This window comes from Papio anubis, chromosome 11, assembly GCF_008728515.1.
Source record: "Papio anubis isolate 15944 chromosome 11, Panubis1.0, whole genome shotgun sequence".
Classification (NCBI taxonomy): domain Eukaryota; kingdom Metazoa; phylum Chordata; class Mammalia; order Primates; family Cercopithecidae; genus Papio; species Papio anubis.
Genome location: NC_044986.1, coordinates 27,080,879 through 27,099,741, shown reverse-complemented (window position 1 = coordinate 27,099,741; position 18,863 = coordinate 27,080,879). Strand labels below are relative to the sequence as shown.

Sequence of the window (18,863 nt, the reverse complement as noted above, 5' to 3'; positions counted from 1 at the left end):
TTTTTAGTGTATGCCCTATGCAATATTTGAGACATACTTACATGTTAAAAACAATTATTTTTCTGAAATTTAGATTTTATTTTGTGTCCCATATTCTTATTTGCTGAATCCAACAATGCCATCTCAGAAATTTTTGAAGTTGTATGGGGTGTTTAAAATAATCTAATGTTACAATTCGACGTGAGATTTGGGTGGGGACACAGAACCAAACCATATGAAAGGGTATCAAGTTAGTTCCATTTGTATAGACAGTTTGAAATTTCTAAACAGATATATTTGTCAAGTCAGCCTTGAAGCACCACCAATCCCTAAATCCCTAAGAATTTGTCACTCTGAAAAACAATACTCTTTTATTTTCAGTTTTGCTTAATACCACTCTTAAAACAAAACATCAATGTTACTATCACAAAAGAGGAAAAGAAGTTAACTTTTAATTTCCGTCTTTAAATAATGTAAAAACTCGAAGCAGACCATGCTACTCTGAGCAACTGGATAAAATGTGAAGCATATGTAAGAGCATCAAGTTCAGCTATACAGGAAAAAATGCTTCATGTACACATGAGATGAAATTGTGACTTCCTAGGCATAGTGCTTGGCACACAGTTGGATATTCATAATCAAAGTTGGACCCTCAAAAGAAAGGGATTAATATTTTGCCTTAAGATATCCCCAAACCTAATACATTATGATACAACCAAAGGTTAAATTATCAATGAACAACAATGATCCCTAGGCTAGTAGGCTATCAGGTCATTCTCAGATTCTTTCAAAAGAAAGCATTACCTCTTTTGTCCTTGGACCTGAAGTCTGAAAAAAAGGTATTTCACCCTAGTCTGTATCATCCCATATATAAATTTTCTTTGATGTTCACTTCAAGCGCCATCTTGTCCATGATATCTGAGCTGAAGCTAGAGCAGTGACCATCATGCTCATTCCTTTGCAATATGTATGACCTTATGATAGTTGTTCTTCTGTTATTTAACCTTAAGTGTTTGTGTCTTCTCTCTTCAATTGTGCCATGGAGGATATAAGCTTTGTGTAATCCAACAGAGAACTTTTTGTCCAATAGAACTTTCTGCAATGAAGAAAACAGTTTAAATCTACACTGTCCTATACTTTTTAATATAAAATGTTTACTATTAAAATTTTTATTTTACTTTATTTAAAACAGTCTAAGTCTAAATACACTCCTGTGCCTAATAGGTATCATATTGGTCAGTCCAGCTCTAGAACATCTGACATAGCTTCCTGAGTATAGTATTTATTTCCTTATTTGTCTTCAAAGACACAGACTCATTCAATTATTCTTCAAGTCTCAATGATGCTCTATTTTACAGTTGGATGCCACTTACTAGTGAATACATTTCCTTACTTGAAAGCTGGTTGGCTGCCAAGGCACTGATCACTTTAGAAGCAAGCAGTCTTACTTTGTCAGGAATATTCTACCATTTTTAGCTCTAAATTTTTCACTATATAGATGACTTAAGGGGAAATGTTTAATTCTAGGTTCTCTTTTGACTCATAATCCTGACTTTCCCCCTCATTTGTTGACCTTGCAAAAACATTTTAATATCGACCACATCAGAAACTTTTAATTAAAAATTAAAATATGGAGCAGCTACATACACACACATTTATATTACAGAGTAAATTTTTTTAAAGACGTGACTCAGTGCAGAATACCTGGACCTTTTTCAGGATAATAATGATAGCTACATTGATATTCCCATACCGATTGTCTGTTACCAAAACAAGTTCACATACCAGTGAAACTGGAGAAAGGTGAGAAGGTGCCACAAGCAAGACAGGGTAAAATGGCATTTAATATTCATCATTTTAATTTTCCAAAAGGAGAAAACACACAGATATAGATATTGGCATAGGAAAACTTTGAATATACAAGCATGAATATTTTAACAGTAGTTTTATCTAGATGTTAACATTTCTACTGGTTCTTTTAACATGTTCATGAATTTTAAGTGAACTAAATTATAAAAATTGAATATACTTTTTGTACAATGAAAACATTCATAAAAATAATGAATTCATCTCTACGTGTTCCAAAAGATTTGGATATTCTGATTTTTTCATTTCACTGATGCTCTGATTTCAAACATTAACACCTTAGACATGTACCTCAAAGAAGCTCATATAGTGTCTGATCATTTGTCTTTAGCAAAGCTTGTCTACTCCTGTGCCTTAGAATCCATCATTTCACCCAATACTGTCAACTGTTTGACCTTTTGCTGTTCTTCATCTCACACTTATGACCATTCCCTGAATTTCCAGGGAGGATAGAAAGAGGATAATATCCCAAATGAAACTCACAGTGAACTAGAACAGGAAAAAATACAAGGAATTAGGGATTCTGAGTACTGGTAATAGCTATGGCATTAAAAAATACATTAGTCAGTTTACTCACTAAATTACAGAGTGCATGAAAAGTATCTGACATATACTAGGTATCCATGCTGTGATGGTAAGGGGAAAAGATAGTCCCCTGTCACATTGTTTGACCATGAGTAAGTCATTTTACTTTTCTCACCTTTGGCTCTCTCTTCTGTTATTTGAAGGGGTTGGGAGGTTCTCAATGGCCCTCTTTAGCTATACATCTGGGGATTTACAGCTTTTTCCTCTCTTTTAACTTGGAAAGGGGAGAATCTTTCTGTACCCACCCTAAAGCAATCAAACAAAAAAAGATTTTGGAGAAAAGAGAAGGGGAAGAAGAATTAACTGAGAGTTTTTCAGTACTGCTGTGTGCCCTGTGTGAGCTCACCACCATCTCTAGGAATAAATGCAGCAATGGTAATGATATTATTCGGTTAATAACCTCATAAATATATTTACTATTTCTTGGAATCCTAGCTATTATTGGATCAATGTATTTTTAAGTATCCCATGTTATTTGGTGTCGGGCTAGGAAAATGGCCAATGATATGTAGGAATGGGACTATGTACTGCATACTGCTTTTGTGCAACTGTCCTTGTATTCCAAGATACAATGGCTTCAGTGACATATACATGTCTCTAAAATCCTGTGTCTTTTGTTCACACACTTTCACATGATCTTCCACTTTTATTGCTCAGAATGTCCATGTGATTGAAAGCATGGTTCCCATACAGGTCATTAAATGAGTTTTTCCCTGCTGATAACATTAACAGAGCCAGATTGTTTGTATTGCAGTTTTAAGAGTTCATGGTTATAAACACATGTCCCAAGGGATCAAGTCAATGGTGTGAGATGTTAGGATGTTGAGCAAGGTAGGGATTGAGGGGATAGAGTAACACACAAGAAAACAAGTGAGATACTGAAGAGTCTGGTAACCTAGTCCCATTATAAAGGAACTATAGTAAGTACACAATCATAAAATGTAAAAGAAAATGCAATGAGAAAGATCTTCCCATGACTCTTCATAGTTAAGGGTTATACAGTGTTCATACAGCACTGAAAGGATTAAGGAACCTGCCATCTTTAAGGAATGTGATAAGTAGATCCTTATGTGCAGACTGCCAACTTTAGTTAATAGAGTTGTGCCTTGCAAGACAGCTGTTTCATGGTGGGCATACTTCAGGGAACTTACTGCATAGAGACAACTTTCAGGACATTTTGGTTTGTGCTGTGTGGTGTAATTTCCCTTAGAAGGCCAATTAAAAAATCTTCAGTAAAGATGTACATGATTTTTTTCAAAGCTTTCAGAGTTGCTATGTACTCCCTTGTATCACTGCACTGAGACCAGATCATTTCTGTGATGAGAGCAAAGCTAGCCAGTTTTATTCAGATTATCCATTAATTTTGGTGAAGTGGAACAATGTAGTAGTTTTCAGTACTGACTAAGTTTAATGTGCAAAGCTTATAAAATATCTTGCCTATTACTCTCAGGGCAGCAGTGATTCTTGATCTGAAATTATATGCAATCAATTCAGAAAACTGATTTTATTATTACCATCTGTTCCTGGGGTGTATTGGAGACTGCTTCTGTGCCCCAAATCTAATGATTTCAAATAATTCTGGACCAGCTTACATATTTCTGTCCACCCTGGGGCACAGAAGGCCAAAGCATCATTATTGCTGTCATTATTTATTAAGTTTAATAGTATAAAATTAAATAATATAAAATAATAATTAAGAATATTTCATTTCAAGAGAAAGCATACTTTTGTGCTTTTCAATTTGGGTAAAAGTTTCAACCTTTGAGGTTATTCATCCAGTTTAGAGGATCTAAAACACACTTTGTCACTTTGCCATTTTGGACTTTTCTTCTATACTAAGTAAGTACACCAGTACTTTTGGGAGCCCTTTATTTGGCTCATTGAAGATACATCTTTGCTTATTTTAGGAAGTGATTTTTATAGCCAAGATTTGATATTCTGTGTGTGTTTTTTTTTTTTTTTTCACCAAATGTCTTAACTATCTGAAACGTTCTGACACATTTTCCTTAAAACTTTTGTCTTAGGAAGCCATGACAGTGGAAAGATCTCACAGGGGCTTTGGGGTTTTACAGACCTGAGTTGAAATTCTGATTTTAATTTTAAAATATCAGTTGAATTGTTTATCTTCTAAATTATAAATTTAAGTATATTACTTCACTTCTGTAAGGCTCAGTTTTCTTGTAAAACAATGTTTCTTATAAAACTATTTTTAAAATCTTTATTTTTGTGGTACAGAGTAGGTATATATATATATATATATATATATATACACCTATATATATATATATATACACCTATATATATATATGGGGTACCATGAGGAATTTGAAACTATGCATTTCATAAGAATATTAAATACACAAATAGTTGCTTGAGAGGTACATGTGTGTTTATGTGTGTATATCTCAAGAAATGATGTTTCAAGAAACTATGCATATGTTTTGATAGTAAGATCAAATTTTTTAAATTCCAAATACTTCTCATACTGTTTACAAAAGATAAAATGTTGGTTTGCTGTTTATTTGATTATATGGCAGTAAAACTAATAAAATTATCACCTTTACAGTCTGGGGGGTATTTCTCTTTCAGTTAAGAAGAATTCGGGGATTCTTTTTCCTTTTGGTAAAAAATTACTCTTCTCCTGAAAAGAAGTTGCACAGATGTCTAATGATCCTGTACTTTATACTTGTCAATATACACTATTAGCAGCAGAGATACCCTCTATTTTTTTGGGCCAGAATTGATGTATCCTTCCTGAAGTTTTGTGAGACCACTATATACTGCAAAATAAAAAAATATATATTTATTACTTGTGTGCACGTGAGGCTATGGGCATGATTCTGATCTAATCCTCTGATGGGGCATTTGATAATATTACTTCACTGATCCAGACCAACATGTACCATGGTCAATAAATAAAATGAGGTAAAAGTGTCTGCTCCTCTAGTACCTGGTCAGGTTCCTAGTCTGTAATAATCTAGAGCTGAGTAACCAGTTGTCCAAATTAGGACAGGGTTGGGAGAAGGAGCCTAGAGGTGAGTGAGGCATTAAGAGTACGAAAACGAAGGTAACTAATGATGTGTCCAAAGGTAAGGGACAGACAGTTGGAAAGCAAGGACTGGAAGAAGCAGAGAATTGGATTGACTCCCTGAAGCAAACATTCAGATATTCATGATGGCTTTATTTCATAGGTGTCTATGGAGTCTTGGAGGAAAAGTTAAAGAACCTGCACTAAGCAGACACAGACACTACGCAAACTTAGTAAAGGGGTCTCATCCAATTCTTCATGCTATTCATCTAAGCAAGCATTAATTCAGAGTCTACATAAGGCCCATGGCTACAGATTTCTGCTTTTAGGAAAGCCAGATCCAACAACACAAATATATTTTATATTTATTTCACCAGTGTATAAAGGGAAATCACTGATGATTTGAAGGAGAAGCCACAGATCTTCCACCTTGGCTTGCCTACAAACAACCTCATATGTACCTTTTTTAGTGGTCTCACACTGACTCCTCTAATGTCTTTTCACCATATTCCTACCTACTGAAAAATCCCATGGACTGTGGGTCCATGTGCTCAAGTGTAGCAGTTATTTTCTTTTCTTCTGGAGGGATTAAGGGGTAGAGTTTTAAAAGGCAAATAATTAAACAAAAAAATGTAATATTATGGTCTATATTTAAGGAACAACAGTGATGTTCATTTTATAAATTAGAGAAAATAAAATGTAACAAAATCTGTGTAGCTGGGGGAAAGGCAGAGTTTTAGTTGTTCCTGGTAAGTGATGGATGATTACTATATTGGAATCTGGAGAAAGGCTGCATTCTAGCTAAGGTTGAGTTACAATTGGATTAGAAAAATAATCCTGTTAGGATACAAGAAGAGGAAACAGAATGTTTGCTGGCAGTTTAGTAATCCAACAATAAATGTGCATGCCTCAAGAAAGTACAAATGTTTGTCTTGTGAAGATATAGCCCCCAGGCCCCATCATTAAATCAAAATCCCAATCAGGGCATCACCTGTGCCACCATCTTGTGATGCTTTAGTTAGTTAGTTGACCATTCTTTTTCCCCAAAATGAATCGCCTCTGATAAGAAGGGCCAAAGGCAGTTTTTAAACTGTCAAAAAGTGATTTTTAGTCACTATAAATGTTTTGCTTTAGAATTTAAGAAACCCTTCCCTACTGGCATTAATATACCTGGGCTTATAGAATCAATGGTGCTAAGGGACAGAAGATGTGCTTTGGGATTCTCTACATCTGGGTTTTAAATCCAGACTCTCTACTATTTCAGCCACTGCCAGTTAACTAATGACGTCACCCTGGGCATAGTACTCACATTCTATTGCCTTATTGTTCTTCTGTAAAATGAAGATAAGAATGCCTACCTCAAAAAAATTTAATCATACATGTGATAATAAATGTAACATTGTCCACCTAAAAGAAGGCCTGAAACATACCAGCAGCTCAATAATGTGCTCTCCGATATGGATCTTAAACAATTCTTGGAGGCTAAAAATACTTCATTGGGTTTTAAGGAAACCTATGTGGACAAGCAATGCTAATGAAAAATATATTGAGATTAACTCTTCCTGGAAAAAAGCAATGATAGCACTTTTCATCCTTTTTTGTTGATTTATTTAAAATTCCATGAAAAAGAACAAATAAAAGCATCCTTTAGAGTCTTAGGTGACAATACATTTTAGAAAGATTCTGTGATAAATTTTGGAAAGAGAAAGAAAACTCTCAGGCTAGGAGAAATGCAATAGAAATTAGGAGAACAAATAAACAGATAAATGGAAACTGAACAATTTTGTAAAAAGGAAGAGAGAGAAGACAAAAAAGCAAAAAAGGGAATAAATGGCAAAGCTAAAATACAAGGTTTAATATCTTTATCAAGCATTAAAAAACAACCTGTGAGTTATAACAACAAATACTCACCTAAAATTCTGGGACCTTTTCCAAGCTACTCTAAAATTAAGAACTTACGGAATTTTGCTCATTACACTCCCTTTGTAAGTCATTAGTAAGGAAAAATAATATGTTACTATTATTTTTTAATCTCAAAATGAATCATTCAAAAGGGGGTCTCTGAAAATAGATTCTGCTGTCTCAAATTAAACAAGCTACTGAAAATTATTATTTTGAAACCTACTTATGCCCTTGTACCAACTGTTCTGTTATATAAAAAAATATTTAAATTTAGGATAAAGTAATTTTGGGGTCTTCTTTGGTTTTTTGAAACCAGGTGGCTCATAGTGTAAAAAATAACATCCGTGTCCAAAGCTCCTTTGAGAATTGCAGAAAAGAACCATAGGATGTTAGTGCAAAAGGGATCTGAGGCACTTGTGTTTTATGGATTAGGTCACTGAAGCCCAAAAAGGCAGACCGTTCTTTCATGTGGGTGCTCTGGTCAAAAAATGTAGCCAAGAGCAGCTATTCAAGGAGGAAAAAAAAAAAAATCCAAATCTGAATCATAGAAAGTAACTTTATCGGAATTATCAACACAATCAGCCTTTGGAAGAACTGTATCTATGCAAATATGTGTCTGAGTATGGGCAGCAGGCATTGTAGATTGAGTGAAAACATTTGCTTCTCTGCATGACTCTGAGTAGAAATAAAGGAAACACTGATTTTTTTTTCCTCCATAAATGTAGAAAATGCTTGACTAATCTCTGATTGCTATTTTGCCCCCATAGTCTTGCCTATTATTAGGTTTCTTAGCAAATCAGATTCTTTCATTTGCAGTGGCTATAATCACATGAATTACAGGTTTCATTTAGACTCACCTCACCTCTCCCAGTGGGAAGTATCCTTCTATCACTTTCAGCAGACAAAAATAACAGCTGCCAATATGAATGAGGAATCAAGAATGTTCAATTACACAGCTGATCTCTGTTATTTGTGAACATTCGAGGACCTTGTACCTTGCTCAGAGCTGTGTCCTGCTGAAAAAAATTCACTGTGACTGTTTGATTTCTAGAATGTCCTTTTGGGTAATCTGCATGCTGATAGTTATCAAGCCCTGTTATAACCTGCATTCTGTCTGTTATCAGAAACTACACCTTTGCTTCTCTAGGCTATTAATCTTCATGAGACCTTAGAATTTCTGAACACTATTGAAACTTGAAACCAGCCTATAGTGTTTTTTTTTTTTTCTTCTTTTTTTTTTTAAATTTATTTATTATTATTATACTTTTAAGTTGCTGGGTACATGTGCATAACATGCAGGTTTGTTACATATGTATACTTGTGCCATGTTGGTCTGCTGCACCCATCAACTCAAGTCATTTACATCAGGTATAACTCCCAATGCAATCCCTCCCCTCCCCACTCCATGATGGGATGTGATGTTCCCTTCCTGGGTCAAGTAGTCTCATTTTGTTCAGTTCCACCTATGAGTGAGAACATCACGGTGTTTAGTTTCTGTTCTTTGCATGATAGTTTGCTAAGAATGATGGTTTTCCAGCTGCATCCATGTGTCCCTACAAAGGGCGCAAACTCATCCTTTTATGGCTGCATAGTATTCCATGGTGTATATGTGCGCACGTAATCAATCTGTCACTGATGGACATTTGGGTTGATTCAAGTCTTTGCTATTGTGAATAGTGCTGCAATAAACATCGTGCATGTGTCTTTCATTGGCGCAATTTATAATCACCCCGTTATATCACAGTAATGGAAGTTAAGCTGGGTCATATGGTACATCTAGTTCTAGATCCTTGAGGAGATAAGCCATACTGTTTTCCATAATGGTTGAACTAGTTTACAATCCACCAACAGTGTAAAAGTGTTCCTATTTCTCCACATCCTCTCCAGCACAATGAACACCACTGTGATGCATGCATTCTAACTGGTGTGAGATGGTATCTCATTAATGGTTTTTGATTTGCATTTCTCTGATGGCCAGTGATGATGAGCATTTTTTCATATGTCTGTTGGCTGTATGAATGTCTTCTTTGAGAAATGTAGTTCATATCCTTTGCCCACTTTTTGATGCAGGGTTGTTTGTTTTTTCTTATGAGATTTGTTTGAGTTCTTTGTAAGTTCACGGATGTCTCAGCCCTTTGTCAGATGAGTAGATTGCAAAAATTTTCTCCCATTCTGTGTAGGTTGCCTGTTCCTCTGATGGTAGTTTCTTTTTGCTGTGCAGAAGCTCTTTAGTTTAATTAGATCCCATTTGTCAATTTGTAGCTTTGCTGCCGTTGCTTTTGGTGTTTTAGACATGAAGTCTTTGCCCATGCCTATGTCCTGAATGGTACTACCTAGGTTTTCCTCTAGGATTTTTATGGTATTAGGTCTTATTCTAAATCTAATCCATCTAATTAATTTTCATTATGGGAGTAAGGAAAGGATCAGTTTCAGCTTTCCTGCCTTGGCTAGCCAATTTTTCCCACAGCACCATTTATTAAATGAGAATCCTTTTCCCCATTTCTTGTTTTTCTCAGGTTTGTCAAAGATCAGATGGCTGTAGATGTGTGGTATTATTTCTGAGGACTCTGTTACCTTTCCATTGGGTCTATATCTCTGTTTTGGTACCAGTACCATGCTGTTTTGAGTTACTGTAGCCTTGTAGTATATTTGAAGTCAGGTAGCGTGATGCCTCCAGCTTTGTTCTTTGCGGCTTAGGATTGTCTTGGAGATCACGGGCTCTTTTTGGTTCCATATGAACTTTAAAGCAGTTTTTCCAATTCTGTGAAGAAACTCATTGAGCAGCTTGATGGGGATGGCATTGAATCTATAAATTACCTTGGGCAGTATGGCCATTTTCACGATATTGATTCTTCCTATCAGGCATGGTATGTTCTTCCATTTGTTTGTGTCCTCTTTTTATTTCGCTGAGCAGTGGTTTGTAGTTCTCCTTAGAGGTCCTTTACATCCCTTGGAAGTTGGATTCCTAGGTATTTGATTCTGCTTTGAAGCAATTGTGAATGGGGATTCATTCATGATTTGGCTCTGTGTTTGTCTGTTATTGGTGTATAAGAATGCCTTGATTTTTTGCACATTTAATTTTTGTATCCTGAGACTTTGCTGGAAGTTGCTTATCAGCTTAAGGAGATTTTGGGCTGGAGACAATGGGGTTTTCCTAAATATACAATCATGTCATCTGCAAACAGGGACAATTTGACTTCTTCTTTTCTAACTGAATACCCTGATTTCTTTCTCTTGCCCGTGCCCTAGCCAGAACTTCCAACACTATGTTGAATAGGAGTGGTGAAGGGCATCCGTGTCTTTAATGCCAGTTTTCAAAGGGAATTTTTCCAGTTTTTGCCCATTCAGTATGATATTGGCTGTGGGTTTTGTCATAAATAGCTCTTATTATTTTTGAAGTGCGTTCCATCAATGCGAATTTATTGGCGTTTTATGAAAAGGGCTGTTGAATTTTATCAAAGCCTTTGCCATCTATTAGAGATAATCATGTGGTTCTTGTCTTTGGTTCTGTTTATATGCTGGATTATGTTTATTGATTTCGCGGCGAATGTTGAACCAGCCTTGCATCAGGGATGAAGCCCAGTTGATCATGGTGGATAAGCTTTTGATGTGTTGTTGTTGAGTCCGGTTTGCCAGTATTTGTTGAGGATTTTTTGCATCGATGTTCATCAGGGATATTGGTCTAAAATTCTCTCTTTCATTGTATCCTGCCGGGCTTTGGTATCAGGATGACGTTGGCCTCATAAAATGGAGTTAGGGAGGATTCCCTCTTTTTTTCTATTGATTGGAATAGTTTCAGAAGGAATGGTGCCAACTCCTCCTTATACCTCTGGTGGGAATTCATGTGAATCCATCTGGTCCTGGACTTTTTGGTTATTGAGCTATTAATTATTGCCTCAATTTCAGAGCCTACTATTGGTCTATTCAGGGATTCAACTGTTCTGGTTTGGTCTGGAAGAGTGTAAGTGTCCAGGAAATTATCCATTTCTTCTAGGTTTTCAGTTTATTTAGTAGAGGTGTTTCATAGTATTCTCTGATGGTAGTTTATATTTCTGTGGGGTCGGTGGTGATATTCCCTTTATCATTTTTTAATTTAATTCGATTTGATTCTTCTCTCTTTTCTTCTTTATTAGTCTTGCTGCATTGGTCTGTCAATTTTGTTGATCTTTTCAAAAACCAACTCCTGGATTCATTGATGATTTTTTGGAGGGTTTTTGTGTCTCTATCTCCTTCAGTTCTGCTCTGATCTTAGTTATCTCTTGCCTTCTGCTAGCTTTGGAATGTGTTTGCTCTTGCTTCTCCTAGTTCTTTTAATTTAGATGTTAGAGTGTCAATTTAGACTCCTGCTTTCTCTTGTGGGCATTTAGTGCTATAAATTTCCTCTACACACACTTCATGGCTCACTAGCCAAGACCCACAGGCTATTTTCTTTGTTACTCGTGGTTTCCAGGGCATCTCTTTTGCCACCTTCATTTAGATTTATGTGCCCAGTAGTCATTCAGGAGCAGGTTGTTCAGTTCCATGGTTGGCGGTTTTGATTGAGTTTCTTAGTCCTGAGTTCTAGTTTGATTGCACTGTGGTCTGAGAGAGACAGTTTGTTGTAATTTCTGTTCTTGTACATTTGCTGAGGAGTGCTTTGCTTCCAATTATATGGCAATTTTAGATGAAAGTACTGAGTGCTGAAGAAGAATATGTATATTCTGTTGATTTGGGGTGGAAGTTCTATATAGTGTCTAGTAGGTCTGCTTGCTGAGATGAGTTCAATTCTGGACATCCTTGTTGCTTTCTGTCTTGTTGATCACAATACAATGGTGGTAGGTGTTGAAGTCTCCCATTATTATTGTATGGGAGTCTAAGTCTCTTTGTAGTCTCTAAGGACTTGCTTTATGAATCTAGGTGCTCTGTATTGGGTGCATATATATTTAGGATAGTTAAGCTCTTCCTGTTGAATTGATCCCTTTACCATTATGTAATGGCCTTCTTTGTCTCTTTTGATCTTTGATGGTTTAAAGTCTGTTTTATCAGAGACTAGGATTGCAACCCCTACTTTTGTTCTCCATTTGCTTGGTAAATCTTCCTCCATCCCTTTATTTTGAGCCTATGTATGTCTCTGCGTGTGAGATGGGTCTCCTGAATGCAACAGACTGATGGGTCTTGACTCTTTATCCAGTTTGCCAGTCTGTGTCTTTTCATTGGGCATTTAGTCCATTTACATTTTAAGGTTAAGATTGTTATGTGTGAACTTGATCCTGCCATTGCAGTATTAACTGGTTATTTTGCTCATTAGTTGATGCAGTTTCTTTCTAGCCTCGATGGTCTTTACATTTTGGCATGTTTTGCAATGGCTGGTACCTGTTGTTCCTTTCCATATTTGAGTGCTTCCTTCAGGGGTCTCTTGTAAGGCAGGCCTAGTGGTGACAAAATCTCTAAGCATTTGCTTATCTGTAAGGATTTTATTTCTCCTTCACTTATGAAACTTAGTTTGGCTGGATGATATGAAATTCTGGGTTTAAAATTCTTTTTCTTTAAGAATGTTGAATATTGGCCCCCACTCTCTTCTGGCTTGGAGGTTCTGCCGAGAGATCTGCTGTGAGTCTGTTGGGCTTCCCGCTGTGGTGGCAGCCTTTCTCTCTGGCTGCCCTTAAGATTTTTCCTTCATTTCAACTTTGGTGAATCCTGGCAATTATGTGTCTTGGAGTTGCTCTTCGAGGAGGTATCTTTGTGGCGTTCTCTGTATTTCCTGGATTTGAATGTTGGCCTGCCCTACTAGGTTGGGGAGGATTCTCCTGGACGATATTATCCTGAAGAGTGTTTTCAACGTGGTTCCATTCCCCCTCACTTTCAGGCACCCCAATCAGGCGATAGATTTGGTCTTTTTTACATAATCCGCTACTTCTTGCAGGCTTTGTTCATTTCTTTTCTTCTTTTTCTTTTGGTTTCTCTTCATTCATTTCATTCATTTGATCCTCAATCGCTGATATCGCACTGCTGCTTCCGATTTTAGTCAGTCGGTTTACTGAAGCTTGTGCATTTGTCACGTATTTCGTCATGGTTTCATCTCTTTCATTTTACCGTTTATGACCTTCTCTGCATTAATTAGTCTGGCCATCAATTCTTCCACTTTTTTCAAGATTTTTAGTTTCTTAACTGCTGGAGTGCGTAATTCCTCCTTTGAAACCACGAAATTTGTTGGACTGAAGCCTTCTTCTCTCATCTCGATCAAAATTATTACCATTAGCTTTGATCCGTTGCTGGCGATGAAGCTGCGCTCCTTTGCGGGGAGATGTGCCTTATTTTTTTGAATTTCCAGCTCTATCGTTCTCTGTCGTATTGCTGATGGGGTTTGGTGCCAGAGTGTCCTTCCTGTTCGATAGTTTTCCTTCTAACAGTCCAGGACCCTCAGCTGTAGGTCTGCTGGAGATTGCTTGAGGTCCCTCCTGACCCTGTTTGCCTGGGTATCAGCAGCAGGGCTGCAGAAGATAGAATATTTCTGAACAGCGAGTGTACCTGTCTGATTCTTTAGCTGGAAGCTTCCTCTCAGGGGTGTACTCCCACCCTGTGAGGTGTGGGGTGTCAAGACTGCCCCTAGTGGGGGGATGTCTCCCAGTGGGCTACTCAGGGGTCAGGAGGACCCACTTGAGTGAGCAGTCTGTCCGTTCTCAGATCTCAGCCTCCGTGTTGGGAGATCACTGCTTTCTGCTTCAAAGCTGTGTCAGACAGAGTGCATTTGCGATCTGCAGAGGTTTCTGCTGCTTTTGTTGTTGTTGTTGTTGTTGTGTAGCTGTGCCCTGTCCCCAGAGGTGGAGTCTACAGAGACAGGCAGGTTTCAGCAGGCTGCTGTGAGCTCCACCCAGTTGGAGCTTCCCAGCAGCTTTGTTCCCTACTTAAGCCTCAGCAGTAGGCGAGCCCCTCCCCAGCCTCGCTGCTGCCTTGCCTGTAGATCACAGACTGCTGTGCCAAGCAATAGAGGCTCCGTGGTGTCGGGACCCTCCGGCCAGGTGTGGGATATGATGATCTCCTGGTGTGCCTGTTTGCTTAAAGCGCAATATTGGGGTGGGAGTTACCCGATTTTTTCCAGGTGTTGTGTGTCTCAGTTCCCCTGGCTAGGAAAAGGGGATTCCCTTCCCCACTTGTGTGCTTCCCAGGTGAGGCGTGCCTGCCCTGCTTCAGCTCGCTGGTGGGGCTGCAGCAGCTGACCAGCACGGTCGTCGGGCACTCCCCAGTGAGATAGGCAGTGCCTCAGTTGAAAATGCAGAAATCACCCGGTCTTCTGTGTCACTGGCGCTGGGAGTTGGAGACTGGAGCTGTTCCTATTCGGCCATCTTGCTCCGCCCCTCCAGCCTATAGTGTTTAATGAAGTTTCATTTCAAGTGTATTTCGACAATTCCATTTCAATTCTGCATTCTAAATGTTTACACAAGAAGCTTAAGAAAACACTTTTAGAATCTAACCAGAAAGGTGGACAACATGGAGAAATCACATCTGTACATATATAGGCCATACTCATTAAATTGTTTTGAGGATCAAGGGAAAGAGGAGAGAGGGAAAGGAACATTGATCTGTAAAATATATGGCAAGATGGGACTCACCGGTCCTATCTTGACAGTTGAAGAACTTGATTAAGTAACTTAGGGCACAACCTAGGTATCATCTTCTCAAAAATACTGTCCCAAATACCTTCTACTCCAAGCTTTAAACTAGGTTAGGTACCTCTATTGTTACTGTTCTTTCTTAACAACAATAGTAATAATAATTGTCAGGGAAATAAATAATGTATGTTTCAGGGCTTACTCTATGGTGAGCTCTGTAATTAGCATATCCCATGTATCATCTTATTTGGAGCACCCTCTAGAAGTGATGTTGTTTTCAACAAGTTACAGATAAGAAAACTGAGGTGTCAGGAAGTTAAATAATGTCCCAAGATTACAAAAGTGGTAACTGGCTAAACTTGGAATTCAAATTCAGTTTTAGCCTGGAACAAGTCCCCTTGCCTAATCCTCTCTGATCTCTACATTACACATTCTTTAGAAGAAGAACCCTCTTCCCATTTATTTTTGTATTATTCAAAGTCTGTGAAATGCTTGGCTCATGTGTACTTAATGTTTGCTGAAAGAATAAACAGAATAATTAGAGCAATCTGAAATGCTAACCAAGTCTGTCTTATGCCAGTTTTTCACACTACACACCCTCTAAAATCAATTTTAAAACAGACTTTAAAAAGGGTACATGCTATTCAAATATAAGGTATTAGTAGAAGTTAGAACATTCACATAAAAGGATGCTTCTGAGTTTGGTTATGATTGGATCTTTTCCTCTCTATATTGAGTTAGGGGTTACTTTAGCAAGTTGGATTCTCAACCGTTCTTAAGGGGACAGAACTAAGCGTGGCTGCTCCATATGCATAAATTTGGACTGAAAGATTTAGAGAAAGGTTGTGGTGGAAGATAAAGTATAAGAAAAAAATGAGAAAATATGAATGAGGTGGGTTGTTTCCCTCTTGTAAACTGCTACTTGTTTTATTAAGCATAGGTCTTCTGCAATATGAAATAGTTCACAAAAGTTTTTAAATAGCCTAAAAATTTAAACATTTAATGATAGATAATTGTTAACCTAAGCCATAATCTAAAACCAAAGAGAAAGGTTCCTTTAGCTTCTAAGACTTTGGAAGCATTGAGAGCTGAACCCTATGGGACAATAAAGAGATTCACATTTTATATCTGCATTTTTACAGATATCCTTAAGGCATGAAAGTTTATCCTTTCACCAGAGACTACAATTAATATTTCAAGGCTGAATTAGATCTGCTTACCTAAAATGGAACAGAAGACCCAAGGAAAACATTGTCAGGAGAAGGGTATGTAAAAAGACAAGTTACTGCCTAAAAATGTACCCTTAAAAAGTATGAAAACCTTCAACTAGAAAGGATAACACTGCTGACTTTTACCTTAAAAAATATAATAGAAATTCCTGTCAGGTCTCTTCTGCCTGTGGTGAATATTTAAAATCTAGATACAATATATTCCATTTGGAGATGGACTATCAAATCACTTGAGAGTCTTTGAATATAAAACACAGAACCAAACAAATCCAAAGCATAATTTAAGACAGTCTTCCACTACAGCTCAGGTTAGTCTTTCCACATCATCAACTTTACCGAAGGCCCTGGTCCGTAGAAAACAAATCAGATATTTAAATATTGTTCATGAGGAAAAAAATAAAAGAATTTCCCTCCACTCTCCCCTGTAGATAGTAGATTACTAAATGGGGTTCGTATATTTAAGAAACATTTCAGAAATAGTTACAGATAGAGAAAGCTCCAGTTATAACCTTGCTATCAAAGAACTAGGCTAAACCATTTTCAATTGACTATATTGAAACTAAAGTAACCTTTATTGCTATAGTTTAGGTATCTGTCCCCTCCAAATCTTACGTTCAAATTTAATCACTAGTGTGGCAGTGTTGGGAGGTAGGACATAGTGGGAGATGTTTGGATCCTGGAGGTTGAACCCTCATGAATAGATTAATGCCCTCCTGGTGGGGTGAGTGAGTTTTTGTTATGTTAGTTTCCATGAGAACTGTCTGTTGAAAAGAGCATGGCACTTCTCTCCAACTCGCTCTGCTCTGTTGCTTCCTTTCTTGCTAGGTGGTCTCTGCACAAACTGGTTCCCCTTCACCCCAAGAGTGGAAGCAGCCTGACGTTTTCACCAGATACCCGGTCTTCTAACCAGATCATGAGCTGAATAAACCTTTTTTCTTGACAAATTACCGAGTCTCAGGTATTCCTTTATAGCAACACAAAATGAACTAAGACATCTAGGCCTTTTTATAATTAGAATCAACGTAGTCAGCTATCTGAGCTGGTACTACATCTGTGACTGGTGTTGGTAATCCAAGACCAACGGGCCAAATCTGGCTTGGTAATTGGACATGGCCCTTGAGCAAAGAATTATTTTTTTTTTTTTTGTTAAATTGCTAAAACGTATCCAAAAAAAGAATATTTGATGTTTAAAAATTATGTGAAATTCAAATTTCAGGGCTCTTAAAGTTATGTTGGAACACAGTCATGCCCATTCATTTATGTACTGTCTATGGCTGCTTTCACTCTACAACAGCCAAGCTGAGTAGATAGAATGGTGTTTGGCCCATGGTGCCTAAAATACTTACTACAGTCTTTTTCAGAAAAAGTTTGTGGATCCTCAATTTATGACATTCCTGATTTTGGGGACAACACCAGTTTCACATATTATCATCTATTATGAGTATATGTGTCCTAATCATTTGAAAAACCTGTACTCTAACTAGAAATCCCCATCTGAACAGTATAAAATGATTCAACTCTTAAAATAATCAAGTCCATGGAATGAAATAGGCACTTGAAACCGGAATGTATTGCTCTTCATTTTTTTTTTCTTTATTGTTTATTTCTTTTGCTCTCCCAGTTCTTGTTTCTCATTCACAGCCCAGTGAAGAGTCCAGATTTTGGCCGTATTTATTTAATACTTGGTGATCATAGGATCCTTCACGGTAGAACACCCTTAGGAATAACACGTGGTTCAGCTTATTGGATATGAGCCAGCAGCTGTGCTGAGAATGTCATCGAGGTTCTCTCATGCACATGGGGCTCTGGCAATCCAAACAAAAACGAGACACAATCCCTGCCCTTCCAACGTATAGAAGAACATCACCAAAGCTGGGAAAGCACAAGATGTGTTTGCTAAGTAATCTGCTCCTGCAGTTTCTACACCATTATCGTAGTTATCCATAGGTTCTTGGCAATATATTAAAAAAAGAACAAAATCATTAGTGTTTTATAAAGACAAATTGGTTCATTTTAAAAACAATTATTTTTTCCACATTTGTAATCTACATTTTAAGTTAAAGCCATATTTATTTCATCAGTGATGACACAGTTATAGCAGACGACACTTGTAGATATTTTAATCCTTTATTGACCTTATTAAGGATATGTCCAAAGCACAGAGCAATAATAATAATAATAATGTGCAAGAAATTCCAAAGTCTGGAAACTGGTTGACTAGACCAAGTAGTGGAATAATGGTTGGAAGAGTTCAAAGGTGAGGTTAGTGTGTTCTAATCACCCAGAGTCATGATTACTAAGTGAAAGAATTTAAATTTAATTTATGAGTCAAAGGGGAGTCATTAAAAGTTTTTGAGCTAGAGAATGACATAATTAAAGCTGTGCTTCAGGAAGATTAATCTGGCAGCAGGAAGGATTGGCTGAGGAAGAGACTGAAATCAGGGAGCACATTTTGAAGACTGTTACTTCCAAATGAGATATAACGAAGTCCTGAAACCAGGAACTGTCACAGTGGGAATGCGGAAAAAAAAAAAAAAGAACAGATGGGAGACACACATGTGGGGTCAGACTTGATGGGACGCTGTGACTAATTGGATAAGAGAGGTTAGAGAGCAAAAAGAGTCAAAGAAGCCTCCATGCTTAAGTGCTAGGTGACTGGACCAACTTGGGTTCCATCAACAGAAA

General features: G+C 37.4%; 1 long non-coding RNA gene across 2 annotated transcripts in view; it reads left to right on the top strand.

Annotated features, from left to right (window-relative positions):
- Nucleotides 1–17,245, top strand: part of LOC103887710 — a 32,428-nt gene extending 15,183 nt beyond the window's left edge. Inside the window, exons 2-3 of one of the 2 annotated variants that reach the window (XR_002524429.2) lie at nucleotides 16,092–16,214; nucleotides 17,004–17,245. This is a non-coding gene — a long non-coding RNA (uncharacterized LOC103887710). The remainder of the gene's footprint in view (nucleotides 1–16,091; nucleotides 16,215–17,003) is intronic. The other variant, XR_002524428.2, reaches the window with a different exon arrangement.
- The last annotated feature ends 1,618 nt before the right edge of the window (nucleotides 17,246–18,863 follow it).